The sequence below is a fragment of the Podarcis liolepis genome (assembly GCF_965112155.1).
Source record: "Podarcis liolepis genome assembly, chromosome: 2".
Classification (NCBI taxonomy): domain Eukaryota; kingdom Metazoa; phylum Chordata; class Lepidosauria; order Squamata; family Lacertidae; genus Podarcis; species Podarcis liolepis.
Genome location: NC_139555.1, coordinates 37207620 through 37223335, shown reverse-complemented (window position 1 = coordinate 37223335; position 15716 = coordinate 37207620). Strand labels below are relative to the sequence as shown.

At 42.8% G+C, this 15716-nt stretch overlaps 1 protein-coding gene across 8 annotated transcripts in view; it reads left to right on the top strand.

The window, feature by feature from the left end:
• TNRC6C (trinucleotide repeat containing adaptor 6C) overlaps window positions 1-15716 on the top strand; it is a 429627-nt gene that overhangs the window by 295420 nt on the left and 118491 nt on the right. The window contains exon 1 of one of the 8 annotated variants that reach the window (XM_083487416.1): window positions 11042-11092. The exons of the other annotated variants lie outside the window; for them this stretch is intronic. The gene's annotated coding sequence lies outside the window, so the exon portion shown is untranslated. Of the gene's footprint in view, window positions 1-11041; window positions 11093-15716 lie in introns of those variants that run through there. 8 annotated transcript variants of the gene reach the window in all.

Here is a 15716-nt window from a genome sequence, read left to right as displayed (position 1 = left end):
TGCACAGCAAAATCCCTAAAGCAGAAACAAATATGTTCATTTGCAACATCCGTACCCCAGGAGATATCAGCCGTCAGGCATTTTGCAGCAAGGCTGGATCATGTAACCTGTCTGAGCTCACACCTGTCTGAGGGATTTGGTCAGTCGACAAGCAACTCAGGACATACAAACACACACCCTGGTTTACTTTTGTCTCTCTCACACGCACCACCCGCCTGTATCCTGCTTCCTGGTCTAGAGGATGTACGTACTCTATTGAAATGATTGCAACCTGGTACATGTAATGAAGAGCCACGTGCAGTAGTCTCAAAGCATCACTGCAGGGCACAGTCAGAAACCATCATTACTAGGCATATTTTAACAAGGCAGCACACGATAAGAGAATGGCACAAAGTCAACCTTTCCTCACACATTACAATCTAGCAAATGTTACTAAGCATTTTACCAGCACCATTATATTTTATGGCATGTTCCTTCAGGGAGTTGCCCCTTATAGTCCCACAACATAATGGGCATCCCTTAAATTATTATTCTTTTGCATTAATTTATAGACCACTTAATGCCGAAATGGGCTTCCAAGTGGTTTACAAGTATAAAAACCAATGACTTCAGCATTAAAATATAAACATCCACAATCAAAAGACATAATAAAACAACCCAAATACAAATAAGATATAGAAGGGAAATTCAACAAAGCACTATGGCAACTGCTCTGTTAGTGCAAGCTTTTCCTCTTGCCAAACAAAATGTTCCCCCTCTCCGCCTCTCACACACAGTTCCGAGGGTTCTCTCTGGGTTTTTTTTGGGGGGGGATAATGGGGGCATGTGGAGGGAGAAGGGAAAGCCCTGTTGCACCAGCAAGGGCCCTTGTGCTGACTTTATCAGAACTTGCTAGTTGAATCCCACCCTAAATGTGATTTAGGTAAAGATAAAGGGACCCCTGACCATTAGGTCCAGTCGCGGATGACTCGGGTTGCGGCGCTCATGTAGCTTTATTGGCCAAGGGAGCCGGCGTATAGCTTCCGGGTCATGTGGCCAGCATGACTAAGCCGCTTCTGGCGAAACAGAGCAGTGCACAGAAACGCCGTTTACCTTCCCGTTGGAGCCGTACCTATTTATGTACTTGCACTTTGTGCTTTCAAACTGCTAGGTTGGCAGGAGCAGGGACTGAGCAACAGGAACTCACCCCGCCACGGGGATTCGAATCGCCGACCTTCTGAGCGGCAAGCCCTAGGCTCTGTGGTTTAACCCATAGTGCTATCTGCTTATTGTGATTTAAAAACACAATAAAAGCAATTCCATCAAAACAACACAGCATTAAAACAGGAGACTCTGGTAGATAGGTCAAGGCAATGCCTATGTAAACAGCTGGGTCCTCAACCAATATAAGCAGGGCCTCTTTTTTTTCTTTTTCCAGCAAGGAGTGCAGTCCATAACACCAGTGCTATTGGTGAAAAAGCCTGGTCTTAAAGCAGGACTTGGCAACATGTGGACTGAGGGTGACATTCAGCCCTCAGGCCTAATCACTTCCCCAAAGGAAGGACTGGTAACCATATTGACATGTTGCTTGTAAGGATCTAGCGGTGCTTGGCATATTACAAACTAAGACGGGTCCTTGCCCTTAAAAGGTATGCATGAGGATGACAAGCCAAGTATATTTGGTAGGGCACAGGCATTTTTGTAGACACATGTGGGATTGCCCTGTAATTCAGTGTGTCAGCCTGTTAAAGGAGCAGAGCAATTTTATTTTTTTTAAGTGGCAGCTCTGTTAACTGGTGCTGCACACGGTGCCCCTGTACTCCCACATTCAGCCCACAGGGTGCTCACTCCTCGGTGCTGTCTGGGGATTCCTCAGACTCCACTCAGAGGTGTGCTGAGAGGCGTTGTGAATTATGAGAGTAATTAGGTACAAGGGAACATAAGAGAAAAAGAGAAGCCAAGATTCAACAGGCAACAATGATGTAGCATTAATTATCCACAGCGATTTGTTGTTTAAAAGTTGAACGTGTATTTCCAAATCATAACCAATGGGTCCAGATTTTCATAACCCCAAAGCTCATGCTCTCTCTGCTGTGATGAGAATGAATCAGCTCAGTGGAGAAGATCCTTTGCATACCTAAGACCTGCACAACCGATGACCCACCAGCAACCATGGAGTATGGCCTGGTAGTTTATTTATGTGTTTAAGACATTTATATACTGTTTAATCACTAGCATTCCTAAGTGGTGCACATAAATAAACCATACAGATAATAAAACAGTAGAAATACATCATAAAACCAAACATAAACTCATACACTTCCCTAAAATGCCTACTGGAATAAAAAAAAAATCTCTGTCATGTACCTGATGTTTGGCAAGGAGGATGCCTATCTAATCACAATTGGGAGGCAGTTCCACAGGCTTGGGGCCATAACACTGAATGCAGTGTTTTACAATAATTCTACAATATCACTAAAAATGATATGTTTAAATATATTACAATTCACCCACCCATACACCTGTTTTTATTATATGAAAAATATGTGTCCAAATCATACTTACTGGATGTCCACAAACTGAGACTGGATTTTCATTGGATGCAAAACTATTATTTTAAAAATGGCCAGACTACAATTTCTATCATGCTGGCTGGGGCTGATGAGAGTTATAGTCCAGAACATCTGGAGGGCAACAGGTTGAGGATGGCTGGTGTAAAAAAAACAACCCCTATCTCAAGCCTACAAGTGAGCACATGACTTTGGTGTCCACATTCCGCATATTGTTGTGCCATGTCATCTTAACCCATGAAGCCACACAACCCAGGCAATGAATGTACTATGCTGAGTATGTGGCTTCCCTCTGAAAATTCTCTGTGGAAAACTATTCTCCTACATCTGAGATTGTGACTAATTGGTTGCTCTCGTTAAGGCAACTGAATTATTATACCTTTCTTGCAGAACAGTATATTATGATTAAAGGAGCTGATCAAAGGTGTGGGTTCCCTCAATATTCACCTTCATTATCTTAATATCTCTGTGAAATAGACCACTAATGATCTATATTGCCATAAAATTCCAGGCATGGTGCATGTGGGTCAATGATTTCGATTGTGCCCCCGCTAGAGAAATCAGGGGTGAATTGACAGAATCTGGAAAAAGTCAAACCCTTTGCTTTTGAAGGCTAGGACTAGATAGATATTCAAATAAAGATATGCAATGGTACGACTTTGCCAGAAGTACACAGTTCCCATCTTGCCAAATGCCCAGCAGGCACAGCTATCTTTCATCCTTGAAAGATAGTTTGACTTTCCAGGTGCACCTGCCAAAATTGCCACTGTTGGAGGGCATCGTTTCTGCTGGGGAAAGTATTTCCTTCAGGGCCCAGAGTGGGGATGTTGTTCATTTGCTCTGTATTTTACAATTTCATAATTTCCGTGTTTTAAAGTCATTCCATTGTTTTTACCCATGTTGCTGTAACCCATACTGCAACCCAAGTTACTGTGACCGTACATCACTATGAGTTTTATGAGTTGGTGGTATGTAAATGCCTGTGGTTGTCTAACTGCCCTGTGAAGAAATCAGTAAAGACCAGGCACCATCTAATCACGGCGGAAGTTTTTTTTTTGCAATCCGATCAGGATTAATGCTGAATAAAGAGCTCTGAAAGAACCGCTAGTAAGGCTGTTCATATGTGATACTCTGTGCTTGTTACAGCCTCTGCACATTTAAACACACACAGCGGGCACATATTAGCTCTTGTAGATGACACTAATAGTAACAACTGACCCTACAATAGGCTTCCCCTGCCAAGCTTGACACCTATGTGGTCATCACTCAATAGAGGTGACAGAGCCAGCAGAATTAAGAGCTTCTTTATAGAGCAGAGTGGCAACTGAGAAAGATAGCAAAACTAATCTGATAGGGAGTAGATTCATCTTGGAGAGTTAGAGGAAGCTGAGGTGGCTGAAACAAAAGCTTTCCATCAGAGGAGTTTCATTTCCAGGCGGCTCTCCTGAGGGCTTGTAACACAGGAAGGAGTCAGCCATGCAGAGTTAGGTAGATAAGTGAGCAACAAGGAACCTCAACACGACAACAGAGGTGTTACTCAAATGCAGCAAAGTGCCAAAAAGAGTCTGCTGGTATTTGAACTAGCAATGGCAGAATGACCCCAGGAGGTAAGCAGCAAATCTCTAGCAAACTCTTTTGTATTATATAGATATAACTGTACTAGGAAGCAGAAGAAACTAGACCAGCTGCAGTTTTTGGCTTCAGTTCTATACCCACTGATGTAGGGGAAAGCTCCACTGAAATCAGTGGGACTTACTTCTGAGTAGAGACATCTGGGATCAAGCCGTGTTGCTGATGAAGTTGAAACGTAACAGGCTGAAAATGTGAATTTTCCCACTTTGCAAATAACTTGATTGTATTGTGAATCATGCTTCCCTGCCCTGAAATTCTGGTCCTGTTCAGAATTAAAGTTGAGGCACATTATGAGCTTCTGTGCCAATTCTGAACTCAATTGGTCTGCATTCAACAGACCTGTCCCCAAGGCTGGTAAGCTACAGTTAGCACAGGCTCAGAAATCTGTTGTTTTAACTTCTTATTTGGATGATTCCAGATTGAAGGTTTATTGTAACATTGATACTGCTCACGCTGAGTTTTCCAAGCTGTCCACAGCCGACTTGATCATGGAAGAAAGAAGGGCTTCCTAGCCAGTCTCAGCTCTTGGACATGATGGTATTGGGGAGAGGTACTTTTTCAAGCAGCTGGGCCCCAAGCCGTTTAGGGCTTTGTATACTTAACACCTTGAATTGGGCATGGTGAGAAATAGGCAACCAATGTAATGGCCTCGGGAGCCATGTTATGTGCTCCCAAGGTGACAATATAATTGTCTACACTATGGTCTTTTACTCCAGCTGCAGTCTCCAAACTGTCTTCATGGGTAGCCCCATGTAGGATGCATTGCAATAGACAAGTATTAAATTAAGTAAAAATGACCCATTATACATCTGCAGTTACCACTGCAGTGTTTGTGTGTATGCATTTTGTCATTTGTGTGGTGATGTTTCCGTGGGTGGTCCCTCTTGTCACATACCTACTTGCATTTGATCCTCACCTGAGCAAAATCTAGCTATTGTTTCTGGCAGCCCATACTGTACAAGCCTACTGCCACCATTTTGGCTGCAGGCAGAAGGCACCTTGGAATTTCAAGAATGCAGTTGAGAGGAGCTATTTTCTCAAAGTCTCAACACACCTGAGGGGTTTCTTTAGAGACTGTAATTGAAGCACATACATCAGGACTTTTTGAAAAATAGTAGTAATATAGAGGTCTTTGGTCAACAGCTCTATGCTACACTTTAAAAAAACCAAACCCTCACACAAATGGAAATGAATGTGTCCCCCACGCCCCACCCAACGTCAAAAGAAATATAAGTCAGTTTTTTTCTATAGTAAAACATGATGACTAGGGGCTGGTAACATTTGCTCTTGTGCTCTACCAGTGGCAACTTTTGTTACAAAGTGTACACATATGGAAATAGTTGTGTGCATGCCCAGAATGAGGAAAAAATAGTGAATGACTGAGGGGAGGAGCTAGAAAATGCAGTGCAGAAACATTCTGTTAAGGTCTGCCCTCTGGTGTGGACAGAAAGCAGTGGAATGCTGGGAACTGACATTTTTGTGGAAAGCACGGAGTTAAGCAACTGCTAAGACAGTTTCAATAGGAGCTCTCCATCACAAGGTCCTTTCAAGTGAAAATATAAATCTGAATTTTGGAGCACTACCAATGAGTTTCTAGATGCGGTCTTGTGGATACCCTGTACTTGGAGAACAGGTACACAGGAATCTGCCCTATCCAGAGTCTGGCCATTGGTTCATCTAACTCAATATTGTATACACTGACTGGCAGAAGCTCTTCAGAGTTATGGAAAGGGGTGTCTCTCAGCCCTACCTGGAGATGAAGAGAATTGAACCTGGAAACTTCTGCCTGCAAAGCAGATGCTCTGTCACTGAGCTGCAAGTGATGAACTACATGCAATTATAATATAGCTACAATATTTGGCACTGTTTAAACAGTGCATAAAAACACCTAGTTAGAAAGCTTCTCCAAAAACCATCTTTTACAAAACCTTAATCTGGAGGCAAATTTCATTTGGCATGTTTTCTTTTAACACAGCAAAACAAGACATTCTAATCGGACAGCAGCTTTATTTATTATTTAATTAGTGACACTGTAATCATATTATATCCTGTTAATTAGATTGTACTGTACATCAGCAACGAAGCCCACATGGCTGTGCCCATTCTGTTTGTTTCAGGCTTTTGGCTTATGTCGGAAGCAAAATCCTTTCTGAAAGTATCAATGAGACAATCTGCTGTTGCTGCTGTTTGGTTACGTTGCTGGAGGGGGGGAGGCGTTGTAGGTGTTGACCTATATTCATAAACATTACAAAGTTGGCTCAGTTCACAAGTAGAACTCTTTATTTGCTGGTTGTTGGGGTGTGTGTTTTTTTACTCCATTTCTCCCATGCAATTCATCTGTCTTCCACCTGGATTTATATATGCCACAGACAAAATAAAGCCCCCAGCACCTGTAGTGTATGGATGGCTGCTGCTGCTGCTTGTTGGCACAAGTTTGCTTTTTTTAAAAAAAAAAGTTGCTAGAGCCAGGAAAATTCTTATCTTTGATTGCCAGTACTTTTTGTGTGAGTAGCAAAAGGTTAAGTTTAAATCTCACTGCTGAAATACGTCGCATGCATATAAATCCTGCCTGCCCTAGAAAACAGTATGTTCTAAATATAAAACTCTGGTATTTGTTTTGCTTTGTTCTGGGCTTCTCTTTCTATTGCTTTCTCAAGCAATGTGGTCTCCCTCCAGTGGCAAAAACAGATCTAATTATATTCCCATTCCCGTGAACCAAAGACACTGTCAGGCTGATACACAACAGCTAAAAATAGAGCTATTATGTATTGAAGATGGGGGAAGCGTTCTCCCTTGCTTCGCCCTTAGCATCCTGTTACACCGGTTATCACTTGCTGTACTCAATACTCACCATACAAAGATCTGAGACCACTTTCTCTCCCTGCCAGAGCAAATGTCCCTTAAAACAGGGGATCAAAACACCAGCAGAGATTTCAGGTACTAGAATTCAGACCAGAACTGGAACAGAAAGCTATTATAATAGATGGGAGAACACCACCTGGTGCTTTCCTTGCTTTAAAGCAACAGCAGCACTGTCACAATCAGTGAGCTGATGGCACCCACAGAAAAGGGGGCTTTCTCTCCCCACTTAAACCTCAGTGCAATAGTTGCTGGTGAATGTTGGAAAGGAGCTATGCTGTTGACATCACTGGCTCACTTTCCAAAGAAAGGACACGGTCAAGCAGAGAAGAAAAAGAGAAGTGTCCTATGGCACCTTAAAGGGGAACAAATTTATTGTGGCATAAGCTTTTGTGGACTACAATCCAGTTCATCAGATGCATAAATCATTTGTTGGTTTTTAAGGAGCCACGTGACTTTTTATTCTTTTTGCAACACCACAAACTAACCAAAGCAACCCCTCTAGAAAAAAGAGACTGCCGTCCTTTTAAACAAGGGACAAGTAGTGATTAAATGTGCAAAAAGTATACAGAACAGCAATGCCTTTGTACCTTAACTTCAATTATGGTTTGCTTGCTGAAGAAAAAGACTGGGATTTCTTTCCCATATAGTAGCCACAAGGCTCATCAAGAAGGTGCATTTATTGAGCATTCATCCTGATTTGCTTACATGGTGGTTAAATTGTATCTGCTTTTTATTGAGCAGTTCTTCAAAGGAAGGTTATACAAGAAAGAGCATTCACCCTGATTTGCTTGTGGGGTAATGGCACGTCTTCCTGTTAAGTCATTTGTCCACCCCATACTTTTCAATAAATTTCCACATCATTTTCCAAAACACAAAAAGGTCTGATTTCTTTAAAAGTGGATTTGTGTGCTAGGGTGTAAGAACCCTTTAATCTGCTTTAATTGTGCAAACCTAAAGTTGTTATGTTATGTGCCTGAGTCCCTCCTGCAAAATACTGACAGTCCAGGGGTGCCCAAGGCAAGCAACTGCTTTTGTATGTTAAGCCCACAGCACTAAAACAAGGTGTCCAATCAAAACCCTTTACACCAGGCATGGCCAAACTCAGCCCTCCAGACGTTTTGGGACTACAAATCCCATCATTCCTGACCACTGGTCCTGTTAGCTAGGGATCATGGGAGTTGTAGTCCCAAAACATCTGTAGGGTTGAGTTTGGCCATGTCTGCTTTACACAGTGAGGCTCCCAAACCAGGTGTTTCTGCTGTGGCCATTAAGAGATCTAGAGAAGGGGCTGATGTTCTTCCATCCTGAGAAACTCAGGCACTCTGATTGCTCCTCTTCCTTTGCTACCTCCTGTGTAAAGGACCCCAAGCCCTGCTCACCAGAGAGAGTGGGCTCTGGGGTGAAACATGCAGACCATTCCCACCTGTGAAGCAATTGAACAGAAACTACAAAACCTGTTTCTGAGGCCCATATTCATAGAATTGTAGAACTGTAGAGTTTGAAGGGACCCTGAGGATTATCTAGTTTAATGCTCTGCAATGTAGGAATATGCAACTGTCCCATATGGGGACAGAACTTGCAGCCTTGGCTTTATCAGCACCACACTCTAACCAACTGAGCTATCCAGCAATGGAAAGGCTCTCTTTCTGTTATTTGTATACATGCAATCTAAAATTTGGCTGGTTACTTCAATCATTTGAGATGCAGCGACACTTTCTTTAATAGCTTCCCTACTCTCCTGTTTCTCAGGCATATGATCTAAGAGCGTCCCAAGTTCCCTTGCTTAGCAACTCATTTTTGGACCTGTCACAAGGTTCTCAAAGCCTTCCTTTCTACCTTTCAGGTTCTGCCTTTTATCATGCTCCTGTTTTTCAGTCCATTCCCTCCTTCCTACATCTGGTCTCTACTGTATCTGTTAGCTTCACTACTTTGACGCAGAGTTGGTGTTTGCTTGTGGGCTTCTCGTAGGCATCTGATTGGCTACTGAGGGAACAGGACGCTGGACTAGATGGGCCTTTGATCTAATCCAGCAAGGCTCTTCGTATGCTCTTAGGACCAGTAAAACAAACAAACCTGAGCAATTGGCTGGCGAGTAAATATTGACACAGTAATATGCAAGTCAGTTCAATGTGTTTGTTTCTTATGGCAGTAGCAAAGAGTGCATACACCAGTTATAATTTTGCAAATCTTCTATATGACATCACTGCTCCAGTGCTAGATCACATGGAGATCATCATGATCACTGCTACTCTGAGAACTGCTTGTGTGATTTGCTGTCTGCTTCCTCCTGAACCCCGTGTTTTCTATTCACAGATACTTGCAGTTCTAAAGCCTGCCCAAAAGGATAAGTTTGGCCATGCACTTTAATTGGGAAGGTAGGGCTGAAAGCTCCCTGGAAAAAGTTGCAGGGCAAAGGGTGTGTACTCCTAAATGATATGTGGTTGGGTGTTGAGGAAGTAGGAGGGACTGTCACTGCTATCAGATATTCCTGTGATGCAAAGAAAAAGTGAAGCAGCCACATTTCTATTTATACACTGCTCTTCCTCTCACAGAGTACAGAATGGTGCACAAAATGGTAAAATACAATAGAGCAATAATAATGAAAACTATCTATTATAACAACGCAACTAAATAACAGGCAAGACATGAAGCATGGTATCAGCAGTATGACCATAATCTGTACAGTTACAGATAGGTAGCTGTGTTGGTCTGCCATAGTCAAAATAAAAAAATTCCTTCCAGTAGCACCTTAAAGACCAACTAAGTTAGTTCTTGGTATGAGCTTTCGTGTGCATGCACACGAAGAAGTGGTATCTGAAGAAGTGTGCATGCACACGAAAGCTCATACCAAGAACTAACTTAGTTGGTCTTTAAGGTGCTACTGGAAGGAATTTTTTCATAATCTGTACAGTATTTGTACCTGAAACTTGCATGAATAGATGTGTCATTGGTTGCAACCTAAAACTTAACAGTGTGGAGGCTAGCCATATTTTCCACAGATGAGGTGCTGCCACTGAGAAGGCCCTACCTCTTATCACCAACATCCACATGACTTAATATTTTACTATGGTCAAATTGACAATTTGCCTGGTTAATTGACTGATATACCAACTTTACTTTTAGGATCCTCAGCTCTCAGCCTCCTTACCTGCTGAGTATCTCTGCAAATGAATTCTCCCACGTCAATCCTTTGCGAGATGCTTTTCAGTCAACTTGGTCCTTCACAGATGCTGCATTGTTGGCAGCTTTCTGTGAGATCTTAGAATGTTTGTGAGAAATGAAGCCCAGCCGAAGCCCAGGGGTGGAGTGATGCAGGCAACAAGCAACTGCTTTAGCCCATTTTATACTGATTTTATCGTTTAAAGCTGGACACTCAATAATGCAGATTTTTCTTTTTTGCCTTTGCAACTTTGGAGTCACCATCTTATTTTGATGTAGGTGTCTATTTTTGTGTACCGCTTGTGTGTTTAAAAGATTGTTTGTTCATACTTACGGGTCAAGTGAGGAATGGAACCAAATTTATGTTATTGAGACTTTGCTGCTTATTAATTAATATGAAGCAAAAGGGCTTCTGGCAATAATTTACATCCCACTTAACAAGTTTAGGTTCTTGATGCAAAAGCAGCTAGGAGTTTGAACCTATGGATGCAACTTGAGATATCCACGCATTTCCATAAAACAGGGAGACACAGCATGATCTGATGCACTTCCACAAGGCTAGATTTACACACTGGATCTAATAAATTTCCAACAGAATTCTCCTTACATGCTTGCCTGGGTCATACAGAATCCATAGCATAGGGTGCATTCCATTGCAGGTGCATTTCCCTCCCTTCCTTACAACTGTTACTAAACATGCCAAGCAATTCACAGTGATGTATTGGTGTGCGGGGACGCGCACGCACACACACACACACACACACACATGCACAGCCTGTCTGGCACTGGCACATCCTGCATTGGCAAGCTCAGTTTGTTTTTGTTTTACTAGCTGTTCTTGCAGCCCTCTGGGGATCTCAGATGGGAGTTAGTTTCCTTTCTCAGCAATGGTAGGTTTTGAAATTAGATTTGTCTGGTGTCAGGCTGTGATCCTGATCTTTCTATTGAGGTGCGAGGGGACATTTAACTAGCCACTAAACTGTAAGGGATAGGAACTCTTGTAAACAACAGACTATGGGGAAAAAACAGCCAAAGCAATTGGTTGGCTGTCAGGCAGGATAACAGAATGTTGGGGAGCATGCTGTCATTATCTCCCCCGCCCCATATATTTTATTTTGACATCACAAAAGCTTGTCTGCATGTTTGGAAACTTCAGCTAAGCGTGCTGTGGGCTGGTTTGTTTTGCATCAATAACTCTGGGCTTTGAATTTGCATGGGTGTTGTTTTTAACACAGCCCCCCCCCCTGTCCAAATCCACCATATCACAGGTCACATCTGTCTCTGTGGCCATTGTTTTGTGGTGCTGCTATGGCACAGAAGCATGGATGCAACCCTTCACAGTGCCACCATAGTACAAAAATATGGATTGAAGGCAGTTTCCTATGAATCTTCTTGATTTTTTTATTCAGGTTCCTACCACAGCTCCCAACAAATCAGAACCTCTCCATGTTCACAGTCTGCACCATGAACATTACTGCTGCCATAGTGCAATATTATTGATCTGTTTTTGCACACAGCAAAGCTGTCAAGTGCACATGCCATATTATGCTGCCGTTCATGGGCACGGATGTGATCTCTTGTGTGGTAATTTAAAAATATGTACATTTGTGAGGGATGCTTTAAGGTCCTTTTTTATGAAGATGATGATGCAGTCGGTGGGTACAGATAGGATCTGTTGGAATTCCATAGAAAAACACAGACGACACATGTCCTGTGGCATCCCCCAGATCTCTGACATTTGCAGGGCAGTCTGTACGCACCAATGTAGGCTTTAATTTGATGCTCGGGTGGGGAAGGAATTTTGTGTAAAAACTAAACAAATTCATTCGTTTTCATTCAGAGGAGCCGACTTGTAACCCGCCCTCCTTCAAAATCTTTCAAAACAGCAGCGCCAGGTTTCTGCAGAGCTAAAAATAACAACAGCAATATACTGAAGCAGATGCAATTCAAACGCAGGCTAGTCGAGTATTATGCATATAGATACCGGTAGATAGATAGATAGATAGATAGATAGATAGATAGAAACAAACAGCCCCCAGTGCTATGTTTTCCCGTGCAAAATTCCCACAGCAAAATTCCCCATCATTTTCATTCCAAGCCTGTGCTTTTTTTCCACCTGCAACGCGGACGGACCGTATCTGATAGCTCCCTCCGTGCAGATTAGGTAACACACAAGATGGACGGAGGAGAAAGGCAGGCAGGCAAGCGGTGGGGGGGGGGGAGCGCGCGGCGAGCAACAGGGAAAGGCATCAGCTCCGGCTCTGAGGCGGACGAGATGAGAGCGAGGGAAAGGCGGAGCTGCGGGACTCCTGCCGTCACGCCATTGGCTCTCCTCCCCGCCTCATTTGCATGTCTCAGAGCTTTCTTTTATGCCTGTTCCCCCCAACCACCACGTGACTTGAGCGGCGGACGAGACTTCCTGTTTGAGGTTGGGGAGGGGAAGAGGGAGTAACTCTCGCGTCTCCCTGCCCCCTCCCCCCCCCGCGCTCCGTTGTGGTCTCGCGCTGCCTGCCTGGCGGGGCTCTTGTCAGTTAGTAACAAAATGGCTGCGGTGGCAGCAGCTCTGCTCCTGAAGCGGAGGACAGAGGCGGCGGCGGTGGTGGTGCAGGCGGCTGCTGCTACTGCTGCGAGGAGGAGCGGGGGGCCGGCCCGGCAGCATCACTGAGCTCGGCGGCATCGCCTGTCCCGCCAGCGGCTCAACCCCCTTCCCCTCCGAGCGAAAGCTCCGTCCGAGGAGCCGCTCCTGCTGCCTCCACAAATCCCCCGTATCTCTCCCCCCCCCCCCGAGAACCTCTCTCTCTCTTGAGTCCCTGTGGAGGGGAAGGAGAGCGAGCGAGCGAGCCTGCTGGATCCTGCTACTGATTGGGTGGATCCCACTGGGAGAGAGCCTGACGGACCTCCTTATGAGAAACTCAACGGCTGGATCGCCCTGGGATCCGTGGATCCTGACCCTGTGAGAAAGAAAGAGACTGGATTTCGCCTTCTTTTCTGCATCCACCTATGTTTGGCATAGCTGGGTGGATCCCCATGAGAGAGACTGGTGGACCCCCTCGTCAGCAAGAAGCTTATCTCCTGGATCCTTTTAGGATCCCTGTCTATCAGAGAGACTGCTGGACCTCCCTTCCTTGGATCCACATATGAAAGGCACAGCTGGTGGATTTCGCTGGCATCTGTGGATCCTTGCCTTCTGAGACACTGCCTGGATTGCTCTCCCCCTTGGATCTGCCTGAGAGAGACTGCTAGATCCTTTTCCTGCTTGTGTTCCACGTCTCTCCTCCCTTTTTAGAGAGACGGTACTGGGTACTTCTTGTTTGGATGTGAGACTCTTCTGGATCCCCCGTGGCTCCTTTTTGTTTTTCCTAAGCTATTCCCTTATACACTTATGGATGGGTACAATTTTCTCCATTTTAATTTGCACTTTTGAAAACAAAATATTCAGATGCTCATCCATATAAACTGAGAATCTCCCAAACACATATTTTTTAAAAGCTGTGTTCTGATCAATTAGAAAGCATAACATTTTCCACTCTCTCACATCCCAACAGTTCATTTTTGCTGCAACCACGTACATTTAATTTTAGAACAAAATTCCGTGTGCAAAACTCTAGCTGGGGACTCATAACTGCTAGTTCTGCTTCACTGGAAATAAAAAAGATATTTTAAAAAAGGACCTGCATCTGCTGCACTTCTCTGGGCTGGAATCAAACTGGAGCTTTTAGCTCTTCTACTTGGATACTGTTGATTTCTTGTCTGGTTTCCCCAACCCCCTCCCTCCTCCTTTGTGGCAGGTTATTTTTGGTGGGGTTTTTTTTATTGGAACGGGCATAAATATTAAAAAAAAAAATCCAACAACTGACTTTCTTGGCCGTGTGAGATTTTTTTCATATTCAGCGTGAAAAAATACGGGTACTTTTTGTAAGAAAAAGCATTAAAGAAAGAAAGGAGCACGCTAGTGAAACTCCCAGACGCCAGACAAAATATTCACTTGTTCTTTTTCAAGGAGACTGAGTCGAAAGCTGCCAAAGAGCCCCAGAAGGAAACGAAGCAAAGGTAAGAGGAGGGCCATTCCCTTCTCTTAATTGGGAGGCAGGGAAAGTTAAAAATGTAAAAGACCTTTTAAGTAGTTCAGTGCATGCGGCTCCCCATGCCATAAGTACAGAACAGAGCTGTTTTCTGTAGTGTGCTTTTTAAAATAAAAATAGAAATTGTGTTGTAGTTAGTAAAATAATAAATCTATGAAGTGCTTTCTAATAATAAGCTATTATATTCAAAGACTTAAATAGACTTGGATGCCAGCTTTAAAAACTTCAGTATTTATCAGGCATATTTTGCATGTAGTTCCTTGTCCCTGCAAAAAGATCCCACACCATATCATGCACATGAGAAAATATAGAAAAGATAATAAATTATGGAACAGAATTAATCTTACATTATTTTAGTGTGTGCATGCTGTTGATAGCATCTCACATTACCATGTGATGCAATGTTTGGAAAATAGTGATAATTAGCCTTGGCAATTTGTCTTGGTTTAAGTGTAGCTAGAATGGAAAAGCTGATTGAATGTAACCAACTGGAGAAAACTTGAACTTCATCCTTGATTGCCTACAGTCAAGTATAAAAAGATGACTGGATCTTTTTTTCAGTGTTTCTTTAGAATGTAGGCTTCTTTTGTGTCTATATTAAGTTCTTTGCTGGAGTAAAATATTTTAGCATATTTTTGTGTCACCAGTTTTTCCTTTTATGGTAGCAATGATTAATGGAGCAAACCATCAGTTACTAAAGTATCGGGGTCAAAGTAGCATTTCAGTGTGTACAAAATTCTGCCTGTGCAAATTTTATTATTTAAGTATTTGGAAAACCCTCTGCTTCATTTGCTTCAAAGCCTAAACTTGGAAGTGCAGTAGTCCATGCACAGAAGGTTGCTATGTTTTCAAAATATAGAAAATGTTATCTGTGGCTCACTTAATACAGAATGCCTTGGTAGATATTTTAGTTAGTCGCTTTATAAAGATCAGTCTTTAATTTTAGTTTAATGTCCTCTGTTGGAGAGTTTTTCTCCATTTAAACTCTGTGTGTAATAGGGACAACCCATTGTTTTGTTTTCTAAGTCAGGGTAGACCTATCTACTCTGTAAATAAGGTAGTGGTGTTCATTAATTTCAATGATTCTACTCTGAATAGGATTAGCATTGGTGACCACCCAATAGTTCCATTGTAATTTTGGCACATGTTTATAATATCAACTCCTTCTTAGAGATATTGAAATGTGGGTGAGAGAGAAACCAAAATCCTGGCTGAATTGGAATATATAAGAACAAGTAATTGTCACTTATTTTAGTGAACCTCATTGGATGCATCAAATTGTATGGGTAAATTGTTGAGATGCAGCAGATAAACACTTAGCAATACAGACATAAGAACACATAAGGAAGAAAGAAGAAGACAGCTGCAATAAACTATATACAGTATATGTTTTTAAGAGCCCATAATATATCGTTATGATTTCTACGTAGTG